The sequence below is a fragment of the Cyprinodon variegatus genome, unplaced genomic scaffold, assembly GCF_000732505.1.
Source record: "Cyprinodon variegatus isolate N-32 unplaced genomic scaffold, C_variegatus-1.0 Scaffold93, whole genome shotgun sequence".
Lineage (NCBI taxonomy): Eukaryota > Metazoa > Chordata > Actinopteri > Cyprinodontiformes > Cyprinodontidae > Cyprinodon > Cyprinodon variegatus.
In genome coordinates, this window is record NW_015150546.1 from 524,104 (window position 1) to 541,921 (window position 17,818).

Here is a 17,818-nt window from a genome sequence, read left to right on the forward strand (position 1 = left end):
AGCTGTAAAAGGCGGGCCCATCCAGGAAACACACAGCCAGGAAGACGAGCTCCGAACCAGCTCCCATGTCAGAGGATGAAAAGAGCACATTCAGCCAGTCACAGTCAGAGAAACAGGACTACACTGGAAAACAGGCTGATCTCCAGCATCTATAAACAAGGGTTTTGATGGAAGCAGCACAGCTGATATTTCTCTCCAGGATGATGTCACAGCCAAACAGGAACAGACGAGGCAAAGGTACTATGAGAAAAGGCAGAGAGAGCATAACGTTAGAGATTAAACTAACAGATGTGGTGCTGGGTGTTTCTCCTCAATAAACCATCATAGCAACACTCTAATATGTCTCTTATCTTCATTACACATTGTAAGATATGCAAAACTGATATAAAGTAAATTACCCACAGAAATAGAACATTAGGTAATGTATGAGCCCTAACCATCACAACGGACTAGAGATGGAGAACATCGCTATGGTTACAGAGCAAAGCCACTGCATTACTGCTGGTTGGGTTGAAATTTACTGATCAGGTAAGATGTGAATTATCACGATTTGGTCTCATTAATGGGAGCACAGCCGGAAAAATGTGTCAACTGAAGCTTTAAAAGGATAATACATAATGTTTGATTTTAGTTTCTGTTAAAGTGTCACTGGTAATAAATATTCCATCTATCCCAGAATTAACTTCTTAAAAAAACAAAAAAACAAAAAAACTCCAGATTGGATGCTTGCAGGCTAAAGCTAAGACCATTGTGGAATTTTACCATTTTGAAATAAATACACATAGACTTGAATGCTTAAGCTGATAAATTGTTGTCAAGATGGTAGGAGAATTATACAAGAAATTATACAAGAAATGGAAGTTGGAGGTGGTACGCCATTAATTATCTTCTTGAAGGAACCGTTTACTCAGATAAGGCATTCAAACCCTGTACGTTGCTCTCATTTTAACTCGATAAAGTGACCTAATCATCATATTTATATGTTGAAAAAATTAACTTTATTTACAGCATTCTCCACACTTTTAAAGATTGATAAAGATGTTTAAACATCCCTAAAATAAGTTCATCTTCATACAGAAGCAGCAGCATATTTCAGCATCATAGCAACATGTATCCATGAAAAGAATAAACTCTAAAATCTTTTACTACTCATCTATAAAAAGCATTTCTTATAATTGCGGAGCATTCAAACTAGATAGAGCCTGTTGTTTCAATTTAGAAAAGCTCAATATCTAGACTTTATGCTCTGTCTTCACAGTGTACAAGCCAAGAAGCCCCTGAGTGTGTTGCAGTCAGAATTGTGGTTAAATTTCTCACACATGCAGTACTCTGAATTGATAGCAGTCGCATGCATCATTTCAATCACAAATTACTAAAAAAAACACAGCAGATTGGCATGATACTACATGTGATTGTTTACGAACTTCTTGTATGCGTAATTCTGCAGAAGGGAAAGGTCTGTAAGGACCTGAAGAGCCCGTGGGCTGTGCTCGCTGGTTGGAGGAGTAGACTACCGGTACTTCCTTCTTTTTTCCCCAACAAGAGGTACTGGTGTTATCAAACATATCTGATCAAATAAAAAAATATATATGTTTCAATTTGGCTGAATATTTTTTTTTATTGCAGGTAATGTACTTTGAAAAGCAAATATTCATTCAAATTTGTTTGAAAAACAATAAACTTACTATGCTCTTATGTTTTTAATATCTGTTTTAAGATCTCCCTCACATGAATACTGTACATTACTGTATATACTAGATTTCTGCTTGTACTTATTCCTTGTACAGGTAGCTTTGACTTCTTTGTGTTATTACAGCCTTATTTTCTTTAAAATAAATAAAAAGATCAGATACTTATCAGTTCTCTTCAGAGAAACCGATATACACAAATATCTATGTTGATACAGAACCAGACCAGCTTCAACTTGGAGGCTTTTTGCAGAGTCATGTTTGACTCCTCATAATGTAAAATATAAAAGGGAAAATTAAGAAACAGGTTAAGAATTTGAGAGCATATCTCTACAATAGATAAACAGCTCCCCACAGTAAGGCAACACTTAAAAAGAAAAGTAGGCAGTAGCAGTAGCTGTCGAAAAATTGCGCAAAATCTATGTGGAGGGAAACAGTGCATAACCAATAACTGCGTTACTCAGAAAGGGCGGATTTTTAAAAGGTGATTGAAAATACAGTAAGAACCACAATGTCACAGACGATCAGAGGGTAGAAGGAAAAGGTAATTTGTCAAAGATCAAATAAAAAAAAACAAGAATTCTGCTTTTAAAAGATCATTTGTAAACAGTAGAAATATTTTTCAGTGAATAAAATAATACAAGATCCTTCGAACTATGAAGCATGGGGTTGGTGGTAGCATGGTACCTGGTACTGTGTTTTAAGCTTTACTGAACTATGAGCCACACTTACTTTTAGTATTACCTCTAAGCTATGATGTCACTTTTTAAAAGATAATATCAGGATTTCTATAATAAACTTGGCAACAACTCCAAACATAGAAATCGTCATCAGTTAGCAATTTTTCTTACTTTTTTCTAAGTAAGAAAAATATTCTATATGTTTAGAAGCAGGGTTTGGTTAAAGCTTTCACAACACTAACTCTCTCTAAATATGTCGTGAGGGGCTTACAGTTAATTTGTCTGGACCATTATGCTGCTTTGTGATTCTATACTTTTGTAGTTTTGGTCGTGTCATTTCCAAACTTTATAGCAGGGTCTCAAAAAGTGTATGTTGAAACGGCAATGTGCTGGAAAGGTGATTTTCAGACTCATCTTGATGTAACCCAATAAATGTAAGGAGGACCAAAAGGGACAAAATTAAATAATTAGATGTATGATTAGATTAAAAATGTACAGTGAAATAACTAAACCAAAGACCCTTAGCACCACACTGCTTCCCGGGTGCCGCAAAGTGGCAGCCCACTGCTCCCCCACTGCTCCCCAAGAGGATGGGTTAAATGCAGAGTTAATTTTGTTGCTTTGTACTTTTGACATTGTTATGACAATAAATCTGAAAAAAAAATTTTGAGAAATGAATATATAAATGTGCCATTACATAAATACATGTAAAATGTGTTTATTTAATGCATTAATAAATATTTCAATATATAAGATTACAATTTTAAATGAACAATAAAATTAATAAATATCCCATTAAATATTTAAACATGCCTTTAAATTGTCAAATCAAATGATTAGATGTCATTTAAAAATAAAAATAAATACTTATTCACTTTATACTAAATAAATATGGGGAAATAAATCCTTCCAGAAGGACTTTCATGTGCTTCTCACACCTGTCATTTAACTTTATGTACCAATGTCACTTCACAGTTTGATAAAAGGGATTTTAACCTCATATTTTCAATAAATTACCTTCACCAACAGGATTTATTTTGGTTTAGTCAAGGTAAATTATTTTTTTATACCAGCTAGAGGGAAAACCGACTCACTATAATGATGTACAGGTGTTTTATACAATATTTAGAGAGTTTTTTCTGTAAGATTAAATCATGCAGATTCTTTGCTATTTCTATGATTAATAGTCATCTTATTTATTCAAAAGATTTTCTAAATATTGAGGTAATGTACATATATAACCAAGTAGATCGGTATGAACAGCTTAGGGTTTTAAGACGACTCCTGGATATGAAATAGAGTTACCGGTTAATGAGAGGGAGAAGTGACACATAGTAGGAGGAATATTAGCAGTGGATGCATTTGATCCATTACTAACGCTGCCAGTATCAATTGGCAAGATGATATTAGTTCAAAAGGAAAGCAGTAAAAGATAAGTGGTATGGGACATTGCTGCAAAGCTTCACTCTGTTTTACAAATGTAAGTTTATTTTCCAATATACAACTATTAACTTGATAAATTCTAAGGTCGTATTGATGAAATATGTTGAATATACTAAATTATTTACTTGTTACCAGTTGAAGCAATTAATTTAGGTTGGAGCTGCATTCTGTTTTAACAGTGTGAGAAATCTTCATCTTCTTATGGAGCACTTTATGAGAAAGACAGAGCGAACTCTTATTTCAACAAAGGTTATTTCTCTATAACCACCTGTGAACTACAGCAATAGGCCCCCAAACAACAGACGTCATTTAGACGTTGGTTTTATTTTAAACCCGTCTTAGTCTTGATTTAGTCCAGAAACAGTTGCTGAAAATTGGGCTGTGATTGATCGGTCTGATTTTGTCCCACTTTAGTCCAATAAATGTTTTCAACGTCTTTTCAACTGATGGCTTTCACCTTTCACTTTTCAACCAAATGTATACGTCATTTAGACATAAATCATGTCGTCTTTTCAACGTCATTCCAACCAATTTTTGCTCGGTGGGGGACAGAAAAAAAACCAAACTCCTCCTCTGAAAATGAGCATTTTGCGGCATTTGCTTTGCCTCCACTGTACCCATTACAACCTGGCTGCAAACATCCATTTCTGTATCGTAATGAGTTTGATCTGCAAACATGTAAATTACTAGGATGTGTGTAAAAGCATGTTTGTGAATTTGCATAATGTGTGCGAGGGTGGCCTTTTTCTATCGCAGTACAACCAATAGGCACCAACGTAAGAGCACACAGAAGGGAGGGGGGGAGAAGAGTGAAAAAGCCCCCACTCAAACTGAAAGTTTGTGTGTGTTTTTGGTGTGTATTTGTGCATGTATAGTCTTTTAAAGTGCCTATTTGGGACCTTTATTTTTGCCATATTTAGTAACCTTTTTGAGACCGACAGGCCTTGTGGAGAACTTGCTCTAGTCCTAATGAGGTGGACCCCAACTTTTAATGTTAGGGGGTCAGTTTAAAGGTATGGTATGAATAAAATATAGGTTAAGATAAGGGCTAGGAATATACTGGTAAATGTAATGGTTAGGGTAAATGTCAAGGTTAGATATATGTATGATAAATAAATGAAATCTAAAATGAATGTAAATCAACGTAGAGTCCTAATATAGGTTGTCATTGTAACTTTGTTTGTGTGTGTGTGGGGTGTATGCCACACATTTGGGTGTTTTACCCTTCTTTCCAGCATCATTATGAGACACTCTATAACAAAAACACACACACACACACACACACACACACACACACACACACACATACAAACGAGGTGGTGTTATGACAAGTTGGATGAGAGAGTGAAAGATCAACTGAAAGAACAAGGCGGTGAAACTTCATCTCTCTGTTGTTCGTCCTCGTTCTCTCCTCCCCCTTTTCTCTCTATCTCGCACACACACACACGTGTAGCAAAGCAGCAGACCAAACACATTTCACTGCCATCTCTCCTCGTAATGACAACCTTACAGGTAAGACATGTTTCATCCTGCTTGTTTGAGGAAATTATAGCTTAAAGAAACCCTAACTAAACAGCTGACCTAAAAGCAGCATGAAAGTAAACCTGTCTCCACCTTAGTTGGTGCAGCAGAGCGCTTCTCTCGCCCAGTTAGATTAAGAATGACAAGGAATATCAAGGAATAATTCATACATTATTTTTATTCAGACTTTAAGTGTCGAGATAATGTGCCTGAAAACTACAAAACTCTACAATTCTCACAAATAAAAAGCAATCAAGTCTTGCTTCTTTAGCCAACACTTGAAAAGAAGTGCCCCTTTAACTTGGATGTTTAGATTAGATTATAATTGTCATGTTAATCTGAACTGTTCCTTTAAACAAGCACTCCATAAACCTGACTCGGATGTATAACATTGACAAACAAAACAGCTCTTAAATCATGATTTTCATCTACAGTGACACTTTTCTTCTAAGCCTTAACATTACTTGTAGCACTTGAGTGTTGTAAGCCACAACAGGCTGGTTTGTACACTAAACAGGCTCGCACACAGAGAGGCTTAAAACCACAAGCCTTACTTTGTTCATTGTAAGCATCGTTTAGATGTCATGATAAACCGGGCCTCTACCTGCCCCTGACAGCCAAAGAGCTAGGGTCTACTCTCCTCTATATAAAGCATTCAACGTATTGGACATGGGTATTGGCAGGAGAGATTTCATCCTGCCTCCTCACTGAGGTTTTGATCATTTTAACTCTTGGGCTCGTCCCGTTGTCATAACGTGCCGAAAACTCGACTTGAGTCGATTGAGGTGGACAGAACTGCAGACGGAGGTTTCCTTGTCGCTGCTGGTTGCTATTTTTGACTTCCTTCAGTTTTGTGACCTTCTTTGACATCTGCAATAGGAATTGGGGCAACAACCGCGTTTGTGTTTTATACGTTAGGAAGTAGAACTTCGGCAACACATGCAGGCCCAGATTAAACACCATCTGTACTGAGCGACTTCATGGTTCAAGGATAAAACCAGCAGGTTGAAAGGAGTCAAGATGAAAAGGGGCCTTTTTCCATCCGTTTTCCAGACTAAAACACTATGTCTCTGGTAGAGAGAAGCGAGGAATATAACAGTGGGATAGAAAACATTGTGTGTTTAGAACCATTTGAGACTCAGTAAAAATTTCAGTTATCAATGACAAAAATCGGCCACAAAAACGTTTGAGTTGCTTTCATCTCATTTTTATTTTCCAGTGATTCGGCTTTAATTCAAACCATTCTTGGTTCCGTAATCCTTACTTCCATCTGTACAGCCAGTGCATTTTGTTCTTATATTGGTGCATCTTCATTCATTTTCTTACAGGAGAAAAATCTAATAATATGAGTTCGTAATGCAGCTAAGCATTGAAAGGGGTCTACTTCTCATAATTTTAATCCTTCTAACTCGTAGTTGGTCAACATAGGATGTATTGAAATTATTTTTAGTAAAGCAACACTGTAAATTATGACTATTTCTATAGAGTTCTTGCACTGCTGGGGTTAATTAGATATATATTAGTGCATCAGTATAATGTGGGACAGAGGTGGTCATTCTGTGGCTTTTCTGAGGTCTTCTGGCAGAAATTTGAGTTGATATAGTAGTCGCCAGGCTGTCAGAGTAATAGGCACACTGCCGTTCTTAACAATAGGTTCTCTTTCAGGTTTAAGGCTGATGAGGCTGCTGGTAATTCAAAGACAGTGATTCCACATTAATAAAGCAGGTAGTGAGGATGCCAGTGAGAGCAGTAACTAAGCTTGAAAATTTTTATTTATCCTTTATTTAACCAGGTAATACCCATTGAGATTAAAAATCTCTTTTGCAAGGGAGACCTGGCCAAGATAGTAAAATAAAAACTGCATGTACATATGGCTTAGTAGAACACAACAGCAATTGACAATTTCCCCCAAATCGTCACTGATGAGAACTTTTCTAACGGGCCTCATGGATCTTTTAGCATCTTCTTTCTCCAGACTTTCGGAACTTGGTTTCTTATTTGTCTTTTTGACAGTTGTTATCCATGTCCTGGACATGTCTGAGTGGACTGGCTTTTAAAACAATCTCCCAAAAAAGTATTGAATTGGCTTTTTCTTACATTCCACTTAAAACTGCAGTTAATTCTGCTCCCTTTGCATGTTTTCCTGCAACGTTATTTTCTTTTCACCCAACTTTCCGGTAGTATGCTTGGATCCAGCATTCTGTGGACGGCTAGTTTCCTTGGCAATCGTCTTTGGCATATTCAGCTCATTGAGGATCGGGTCATTCAAGATCTGCTTGAACTGTACCATAGCAGCATAACATTTCTGAATTAAAATCATTATTTTGTCGGTTTTAATTTTTAAAATTGTATTTTTTAGGTTTTACCTGCTGTAAGACTTAATTATCAAAATGAACAGGAATAAAATCTTAGAGTATATCTGCCTGCCTAAACCAAAGCTCAAAACACTCAGTTTCACAAGTGCACCTGAAAGTGACTCAAACAAAACCTTCACTTCTACAAAACATGTTTGAAGTTAAGCTTTTGAATTGAACTACTGTAATAAATGAACCCTTTGATGATCTTATTTATTAAGCAACACCTTTGGCCCGTTGTGTCCAACACCTGTTGTGAAGTTTTTAATGGTTTATTTGGATGTTTTCTGCAATGAAAATGCGCTTTTGCAGACGACAGCCAATAATATGCATCGAATTGCATCTATTTTATGTCTTTAGTCTTTACCAGCTACCAAAGGCCCGTTAAAGCAGCCGGGTTAGGCCTTCGCCATGATGACTGTCACTGGATGAGTTGTGCGGCTGAATGACTGGAAAGCTCAGTTTTTTGCCTCAGACATACCGTTCAACCATTTTTTCCACTGTGTTTCCTACATGAGTTCTACCCAAAGTTAACCTCGCATGTCATGTGATGGATTTTTTTTTTCTGCAGCGGTTACTTGCTTCGGCATACTCGCTCTGCCATGAAACATCCGGAAAGCAGTCGCGCAGTGTCTCCCTCCTCAACCATGGAAACCTGTAGTTCCCTCAGCGTTGCTGAGGCGGCCTCCCTTTGAAACCTTTCTCTCACGGTTACATGCTGAAAACAGATCTATTTTATGGTGTTTAAATCTTAAGCTGCAAACTCTGAGGTCAAACCACCAACTTTTTTCACGCTTTTTGTTTAGGGATGCTTTCCAGAAACGGAAAAATCCTAAACTACTCCTCACTGTTGTAAAACGTAACACATGAAACCTTGTCATCCCTTCATGGTATCTTAGTAGCTGTTCCTGTTTGATGTTTTCTGTCTTGTTAGTTTGTGGTATAGCTGTAGTCATGCAAACACTCTTTAGTAAAAAAAAATAAAATCTAAAAAAAAAAAAAGAAAGAAACTCTGCTTACAAAGGCAATCATATTGCAGAAGATGATTTTAAAAGCTAATCTCATTGGGTGTCAGTCATTTCCAGGTATGCAAATAAGAAAATAATCTTATTTGTCATTCTTATTTATGAAGCTCATGCCCATGCATTCTCACAGCAAATGCAATGTTAGAAAAAGATTGCTTAAAAATATATTTATTTTAAATAATTAATCAAACAACCTCTAATTTACACACACATATATTTATACATATATATATTTTTTTTTAAAACAGCAGCATTTAAAAGGGAAAAAAGACTGCTTCTCAGTTTTGGATTTATCACAGACAACGATTTTTCCCACAGTAATGTTTAGATAACTCATTTCCTTCATAGCAACGCAACAATAATTAGTTTTAGCCTAAAGCATACCAAGGTGCATTTAATAGATTCATGCTTCATTTATGTCATATTGATGTGTATCATTCTATTAGCATTCATTTTTTGATAGAGCAATATATTGAAGCAAGTCTCCTTTTTAATTATTAGTTGTTTTTGTCCTTCTCAGTGTGTGGTGGCATTAAAAATGTAGGTCCTCATTCAGCTTTGTTTGTCTCTGCTCCGCTTGTTTTAAAATTATGCAAAATGACTTAAACCTTAGCAAATAGCTGTTTCCTTGTAGCCCTTTTGTTAATGAGGAAGATCGAGATTCAACCATCTTAAAGCATGTTTTTTTATTGGGAATCGTAAAAACGTTGCTACCAGGCACAACAAAAAATAAATATTTTAAGGGAACAGGACATTTCTGCTATGAATGGTGCAAAGAAGTACACAAGACAAACAAGGAGTCAAAATATGCAAAAAGCGAGAGGTAGCTTAACATTTATATTTACATTTGGTAGATAAATAGGTTATAAGGTAACACAGTGGGGTATCAGCTGGGTTTTGTTTTGCCCAGTGTTCAGCTGATTGACTGCAGCAGGCAGGAATCTTTAGAACACCTTCGACTTGATGGAAATCTTTGTCCGTTTAGCGTCAAATCCTACAGTCTGGAATTCACCATCGTATGGTGTTAAATGACTTTCGATCAGGAGTTTATTATATATAACCCGCTCACTGTAGAGGCAGTGTAGAATTTTAAGTTGAACTGTGTGCTCAGAGGCTTATTTGAAAGGGATATTTTCAAATCTTTCCTATTTCCAGTCATCAGTTTCTCCTCTTATTTACACCTAAGAGAAGTAATAATTAATGTATTACAAGTTGAATATTTGCTCACAATGTCTCACTTAAACAGCTTAATTATCAATTGCAGAAAATAAATTTAAGTAATGAAAGATTTTTCTTTCGCTTCAGATTTGCTGCTGCCGTTATTTATCCAATTAAGGCCTTTTTACACATACCACAGGCTTCATAGAAGTGAAGTGTAAATTTAGAAACTAAATTGTTGTACATGATTATAACGTAACGAGTGTTGTCCTCATTTCATGCCGTGTGACTATTCCCTGCTCACCAACCCACAGGTAACAATATCAGGACCAGACAGTATCTTGTTTGAAATCAACGCTCGCCTTCAAAAGTTACCGAGCATCTCACTGTAAAAGGAGAGGCGTCTTTCGACTGTTGAAATCTACTTGTCCCTCTTCAAGTAATTTTTTTTGATGGATCATATGGAATAAATTTACCGCTTTATACGAATATTTCCAAAATCAGATTAATTTTGCAATGAATTTCCTCATTTGCAGTATTCAAATGATGATCAACACCGAAACTGGGTTTTCTTCAATTATGCAATTTGAGACACTGTCAGTTTGAAAAAAAATCTTATAATCTGTTGTTTAAACCATCTTTTGCTCGATAAACAAGTTACATTTCTCACATACAGTAATATGATAATATATTCTTCTGTGTGCTGGTTGACCTTGATGACCTATATTTAACTAGAGGAATCCAATATTTAAGACCTTTGAAACCACAGGTTGACTGAAGATAGTCTTTGTGTTTCCGTGTCCCACTTTAAATGGATCATACCATTGCTCTGTGTCTTAAAAGAGTGCATTTATTGTTGGAAGATGTTTTCTAATCTGAATCTGAGCTTTATATCTTACATATATATGTATGTACCGGTATATATCTATCTACCTAAATATATATGTCTATATATATCTATATAAATACGTATACATATATATATATATATATATATATATATATATATTATATTATATCATATTTATATTTACTTTTATTTATTTTAGTTATTTTATCTTTTTGTGCAGCACTTTGCAAACCTTGTGTTTATTTAAATCGTGCTATATAAATAAAGTGGATTGGATTGGATATATATGTTTAAATATGATACTGAGATGTTATTCATCATTTATGGGGGATTTTATCAAGTTGTTTTTATAGCAAACTTCTGTCGCTTTTATCCAGAGTTTCTGCAAAATGGATATTTGGTTTATATTATGATATGAAGGCCCATCATGGAGCTACAGCTGCATTTTTTAAACACAAACTAACATTGACAAAGGCTAGGTGCATCTTATCTACTTGTTCTGGTCCTACGTTGCCTCTGAAGATCACAAATCTTAAACGATTAAAGTCTGTAGAAGACTTTCGACTTATTCGCGGCTCTGAAATGCTGCAAAAAAAGAACAAGCGGCAAAGTCTCTTAACATTTTCTGGCTTTCTGAAGGAAAGCTCTTGTCAAGCACGCTCTTACTTTACTTTTAGCCTGCTTTTATCCCTTGGCAAGGAGTCTGCTTTCATTTAGGCGTGAGGAAAAGTTCAAGATCTTTCTACACCTTGATGCTGAACAGTATAGGAGCTGCAGAGGCTTCCTGCCCCTTTCAGCATTTCACTTAAAACTGTGAATAGCATGTTAGCATGTATTAAAGCGAAACCTTTACTCCAAAGTGCTCCGTAAAATATGTGAATAAATTGTATTATAATTATAAGATTAGACAAATCAAATTTTCATGTTTGAGCACATTTGTATTAACATTATAAAACCTTTCTCGAGGTAAATACTCTCATTTTAGTCTGTTTTTAAGAATTCTGTCATCCTGAAGGCCTTATGTGTAAATGTGTTTTTCAAAAGCTTTAACAGATAATAAGTTGTGCCTTTTTTAGGAAGACCTGTTAGGTTTGCAGTTTCACTTGTGTTCTCATTTTTAAAAACACTTTTACGGCTTTTAGGAGATGTTATCGTGTCATCCTTTCTTCCATTACATGCAAAAAATAGTTCCATTTATTCCACAAATATGGTTGTTTAACCATGATGGCAGCTGGAAACGGAGCGTACACCAGTCAGATAGGCCGGGTTGTATCTTTTCTTTTTTCAACTCTTTTTTTTTTATTTGTTGTTTACAGCTTTCATCTTCTGTTCTGTTCCACACTTCCCGCCAGTCATTGCTGCTTTTCTGAAAGACGGAAGAAAGACAGACAGGCAAACGAAGACAGAAATAGAAGAAAAAATTAAAACCCAGAAAGAAACCAAAAAGTCCAAAAGTGAGCGTCTCGTTCCCCCTCCTCTGCTCCCGCAGGTTTTTACAGTGAATTTGAGAGAAAAGCAGAGAAACGTTTTCCCCCGTGCCGACTCCTCTGCACTCCCCCTTCCAACCTCTCACATCCTTTTCATTCACACATTTTTCATTCGGCTTTTTTCTCAGCGTTGGCCTGCTCATATAGATATAGCAGGATGTGCTGAAACACGACAGAAGGAACATATTGAAAATCTTTCAGTTAGTTTATTATGCTAAGTAACTTTAATGACAGAATGATATGCAGAAATTAGCTTTTTTTGGTTCATTTTAGGTTACCGTGCAGCATCTGATTTGATTTCCATATTTGGAAAATTCGATATAGAGACTCTGACACAATTGGTTTGGTGAACCAGTAAGGCGACATGCATCGTGTGGATCAAATTCGACAGGCTGAAACAAGTCTTAAGTAAGATATGACGGAGGAGAGAAGGGGGGGGGGGCAAACCAGAACAAATCTAGATGAACATGTACAACGTTTCAGCTTCAAAAGATTCTATTTGCTGTCGTTGCAAAACATCTGCAGCAAAATTCAGGTGCACTGTCTGAACCGGCGCTAAAAACGCATTTGGTTTCACACATGCTCATAAAACCGGCTCAAACAACCTCTCCACTTAAACCAAAAATTTGATTCGGAAACATACCTATAATGAAATGTCAGGTAAGGCCAGGTTTGGGCTTTTGACCCTCAGAGTTTTCTATTAACGGTTCTATATCATCTTTGCATAACAGAAGGTAGAATAGTCAGAAGACACTATCAAAACCACAAGTAATTATTTCCAAGGTGAAATATGCAAAAACGAATACATTTATCATTGAATAATGCAGATTTTTTATGGACAGGTGAAAAGTAAAAAAGAAAACTGTTCCTCAATATTACAAAACCAAGATAGATTGGTATTGTTATCTACAGGCCAGGCATTAAGGGAGGTGAATGTTTTGATTGCTTTAATCGTCAACAGATTTCACAAGCAGACCCTTCTGTCAGACGCTCCACTATAACCACACAACAGCAGCAAATACAACCATGTTTGCTGTCAAGTTCTGACCAGGATTATTAAAATGAATGGTTGGAGGAATCTCTGCATTTGCCTCTTCATATGAATTTGTTATGACCCGGTATCGCTATCAAAGTTACCAGGATTCTAAAAGCTTAATGTTTCTTTTAATTGGTCCTACGATACAATAAGGCTTTAAATGAGATGCTGGATTGACCTGCGTTCCTTTCTTCTCCCTTGCTTATGAAGAAGCTAAAAGCAGCTGTTTTTTCCAGTCATGGCGTGAAACTAAAGGAGCGCTTCAGTCTCATTAAGGTATCTGACCGTTAAAGCAGTCGACTGTGACCCTGATTCAAAGCAGAAAGGTTGGCAGGTTGTCCAGCTGATATCATCTTGTTAGTATCCCAGTGCTACTTAGAAAAAAAAATCAGCATATCTAATCTGTTTATTTCTCTTTCACTTTTAACCTTCTTGTGAATTTAATCAATGTTAATTTTTCACTTTGATTGAGTCTTCCACCTCCATGTCCATCTAACGGAGAGTAAACAAAAGCAATTTATTTTCAACAAGCTTCTGTTTGAGCTGATATCTGTCAGAGGTATTTAAGAATCTTTTTTAAATTAATATTTTGAGTACTTATTATAAAGTCTTGTTTTGATTTCATAATTTCAGTTACAGAAAACACGCTGCTCTGATACTATAACTTTATTTATTTTGCACTTTTAGTCACCAAGAATACTTCAAAAAAACATCTTTTTATGCCTCTAATTTTGTTCCATTTGCGTTTACGTCTTCCTGTTAGTGAACAAGGTAAAGCTCTGAGTATCACTGTTGGTGAGCAGCATAGGAAGCAGATATAAAACCAGAGTGCAGTAGAATGGGCCTGTATAGTTCTTCTTTTAAGCAGAGCAGAAGAAGCAACGATGATGGACATTTAAATATATTCGTCCAAGTCAAGAAAATTACAGAAAAACTAACATTAAGTAAGGAATTTATTAGTTTTTTTCCTTAAGATGGAACTGAACTATCTAAAGGATACTAATCCAAATTTCTGGGACTTCTACATTGATTTAACATGAGAAAATTCCTTTACCGTTACTGTGGAATAGCCCAACTAGACTTTTTGCCTAATGTATTTGTCTTTTAAGTTTTGTAGTTAGTAGCAGATAAAAAGTAAAAATATTGTACAACGAAAAAGTAGGACTTTTAAAAATGTGGGCCGTTATTTCTATTCGTTTAAGTACAGCCAAGGCTGATATTGTGGCTTCAGTTTAGCAGTAAACGTTTTTTTCTTGAGAATTAGTGTTAGGGGTATGGGAAGTTGGATAGGTTCTGCAGTTTAAATGAATACTTCTGTTTTAGTCCAGATACTGATGATACATTATACCAAATCAGAGTCAGCCAGTGCACTCACACAGTGAACCTCTTCTCCAATTTTTTATGACATTACAAACACATTTCATTTATTTTTATGTGCAGAATTAAATTATTAAAAAAAGAAGCTCCAACAATGGTGATAACGGAATTCCCTGGGTAAAAATCCAGAAAAATATACAAAGTAAGCATAAAACATAAAGCTTTTTAAATCCAAATTAATTCTTCTTATTTGTAAAATCCACTTCCAATGGCTCTTTAAAAATTATACAAACAGTTCCAGCTGCACTAACTGTTAGTTTTACTCTATTTTTCTTCTGGAGTAACATTTTGTTTGGAAACATGTTTTGCTAAAGGAGGCTGATTGGAAAATTAGTGTCATCATGAGGAAAGGTTAGACACACCCAGCTGTGCTCTCTTTCTCTCTGGGTTATCGTCAGTATCCATGTTTAAAGTTGTTCTTGTAGAATAGCAAAAACATTTATATTCTGTTTTGCAAAAAATAAAAAAAAATAAAAAAAAAGATCCTCCTTGCAGAGTTAGGATTTTGGCATCCTCTTTGTTGTCAAAGGCTAAATGCTCCAAACCATGAAGAAAGACTATTTTAATCCTGTTGAATATTAGGGGCTTTCTTGTGATTTAAATCAGGTGCAAACAATTCAGCTGCAGAGGAAATTAGCTTTTTACAACAAAGGGAAATGTATTTACACGAATATAAACATATTTATGTGTATTACTCATGTTAATTAGGAGGTTATTCTAATTTTACCACATTATTATCAGTAATACATATTAATGATGAGGTTTTCAGAAGCGTAGTAACACTGAATAAATGACCTCAGCATTAACTCAGTCACATTTCCACACACATGGCACTCAGATTCACCTTTGGTTTGCACTGTAAGTAAATTGGACTGGAGCTCCTGTGCCGGCTGGACAAGGTGGAGAAAAAAACAAAATATAGACGGATGGAAAAGTTCATATTTTTTCTTTAAAAGAAAGAAGAAGAAATACAGCATGGGGGAAAATAGTTAAAGTACAGTCAGGTCAAATACCTAATTCAGCTCATGGAGCAAATCTCATGTCCGTTAAAATGGATTTTACTTGGGAAACATAAAAAGGGAAAGCAGAGCCACAATTAACACATAAAAAAACAACAAAAAAACAATTATGATCATTTTAATCTCTATCAAGGTTGAGGGTATAACACATATATTTCAGATAGAGTCTGATTTCTTGTATTCAACTAATTGTGAAAAAAGTATTTTTAGGATTTTCGATCTGTCGCCTAATTCGGACCCACCTCTAAGCACTGTCAAAAAATAGCCAAGGAATCAACCTCCTCACCATTTATTTTTTTTATCTAAAAATAAAAAATAAATTAATCAATTAAGCAAGTTTCCCTCAGACCATCTTTATTATAGAATTCAAGTTTTCCGAGAAGCGATTTCTGTATTGTGAAGAGCATGATAACCATGCCGTTATCATGTTTTGGAGGTTTATTCCTTGCATTCGGTGCAACAGTTTAGGGAAATATATTTGACTTCAGTAACGGTTAAATATTGCAATAACGGCATTGACCCGTGCAATGGTTGCACCACTCTCTGAGAGCTTCAATAACTTAGCCAATACAGCATCAGGCCTGTGGATTAAAGGCAGATAAAGTCTGTTCACCTGGCCAAAAATATTATAAACATACAGAGAGATAATGTTTGACACTTGGGATATAGTATAATATAAACTCCTGAGTGATGGTGCAGACACTGATATTGTGGCGACAGCTGTTATTCATTATATTATACAGCTCTTCAGCCATTACTCATTTATAATCTTGCAGATACGTAATGTCGGGTTTAATTGAAAGTATTAATACTTTGGCGAAAACCTTAACATCGTGATCATCTACAAAAAGAGCATAGTTTCATGGATATGTTTGAAAACTAAATAAGTATGTCTGCTATGGAAAGAATCACTTCTTAGTTTATATTTTATAATATCTTATAATTTACTTTCTTTGCAGTATCGTAATATGATTTACGTTTATGTGCAATTAAGTTCTGACTTTTGCATATAAACTAAACTAAGCTTTTAAACTAGCGCCTTTTTGCTAGGTCATGTTTATACATTTTTATTATACTAATATATATATATATATATACTTAAGGAAAACTTTTGAAAAATCTGAATTTAGGCTGCCTAAAATCTTTAAGACATATACTTGATGTCGGTTGTTGAATTTGGCATGTATGTGTCCAATATTAATAATGTGATACAAAAATTCCTTAAGCATGAAAGAAACTTCATAAATGAAAATGTACAGCGCTGTTGGCATAATGTAGATTGTAAAACATTGTGATGTTTTAAATGTCAGATATTTGGATCTTTTAAAAAAAATCTTTCTGTCAAACTTCATGTTACATTTTAGCATCACATACCTGCAAGATATAACTATCTAACTACATGTCTACATGCAGAATTTTGGCTGTACTGATGGAACTAGTTCACTCTGTACTTTTGCAAAGTCTGCTTCTGAAATATGGATGCGCTGTTTTTTTCCACTGAGAAATTAATGCATAGTTGCTCAGGAAAATTTAATGTTTCTAATTGCAGAGGAATTCTTTTCAAACATCTCCTTAAATATAGAAGAAAAGAACTAAGACCTTGCCCACGATTTTTGCAAAGCAAGTTAAATTGCAGTTTACACAATGTGCAGAACATATGCGGCAATAGTTATAGAGGCAATGGTAGTCTCTATAGGTTTAAGAAGGTGAGAGTTTTGAAAAGGATGAGATGAGATGTGTTGATGCTCTTTCGTTTTGTGTGACAGTCATGTGGATTTTTTATTTTCTAATAGTAGGCAGCAGATGCATCTTGTTTTTTCCCCATCTGATGCCACAGTGCAGGAATCAGGGCTGGAGATGAGCATTTTGTTTATTCGTCTCCTATTGTTGACCTGAAATTATAGGCTTGCAAATCTTCTTAAGAAATTGCAAGCCTTATCTTAATTGCAAATTAAGATATTTGTGTACTTTTAGACTGTAAAGTCATTTGAATGCCTATGTTGACAAATATGAAGGTAGCTGATTGAAGAGCTTCTGCTGGTCAAAACGTGCTGCTCATGAAACTTCAGATGACTGAGAGCAGCACCCAGACTTGACCGTCCCTGTAGGCTGCCTGCAATTATTTGAATAGAAAAGAATAGACTAGAATAGAATAGAATAACAGAATAGAATAGAAAAAA

At 35.4% G+C, this 17,818-nt stretch overlaps 1 protein-coding gene across 1 annotated transcript in view; it reads left to right on the top strand.

Annotated features, from left to right (window-relative positions):
- The first annotated feature begins 5,275 nt into the window (after positions 1 to 5,275).
- The window catches only part of LOC107084129 (zinc finger protein 541-like), a 27,646-nt gene continuing 15,103 nt past the window's right edge, over positions 5,276 to 17,818 (top strand). Inside the window, exon 1 of the mRNA XM_015373816.1 lies at positions 5,276 to 5,323. The gene's annotated coding sequence lies outside the window, so the exon portion shown is untranslated. The remainder of the gene's footprint in view (positions 5,324 to 17,818) is intronic.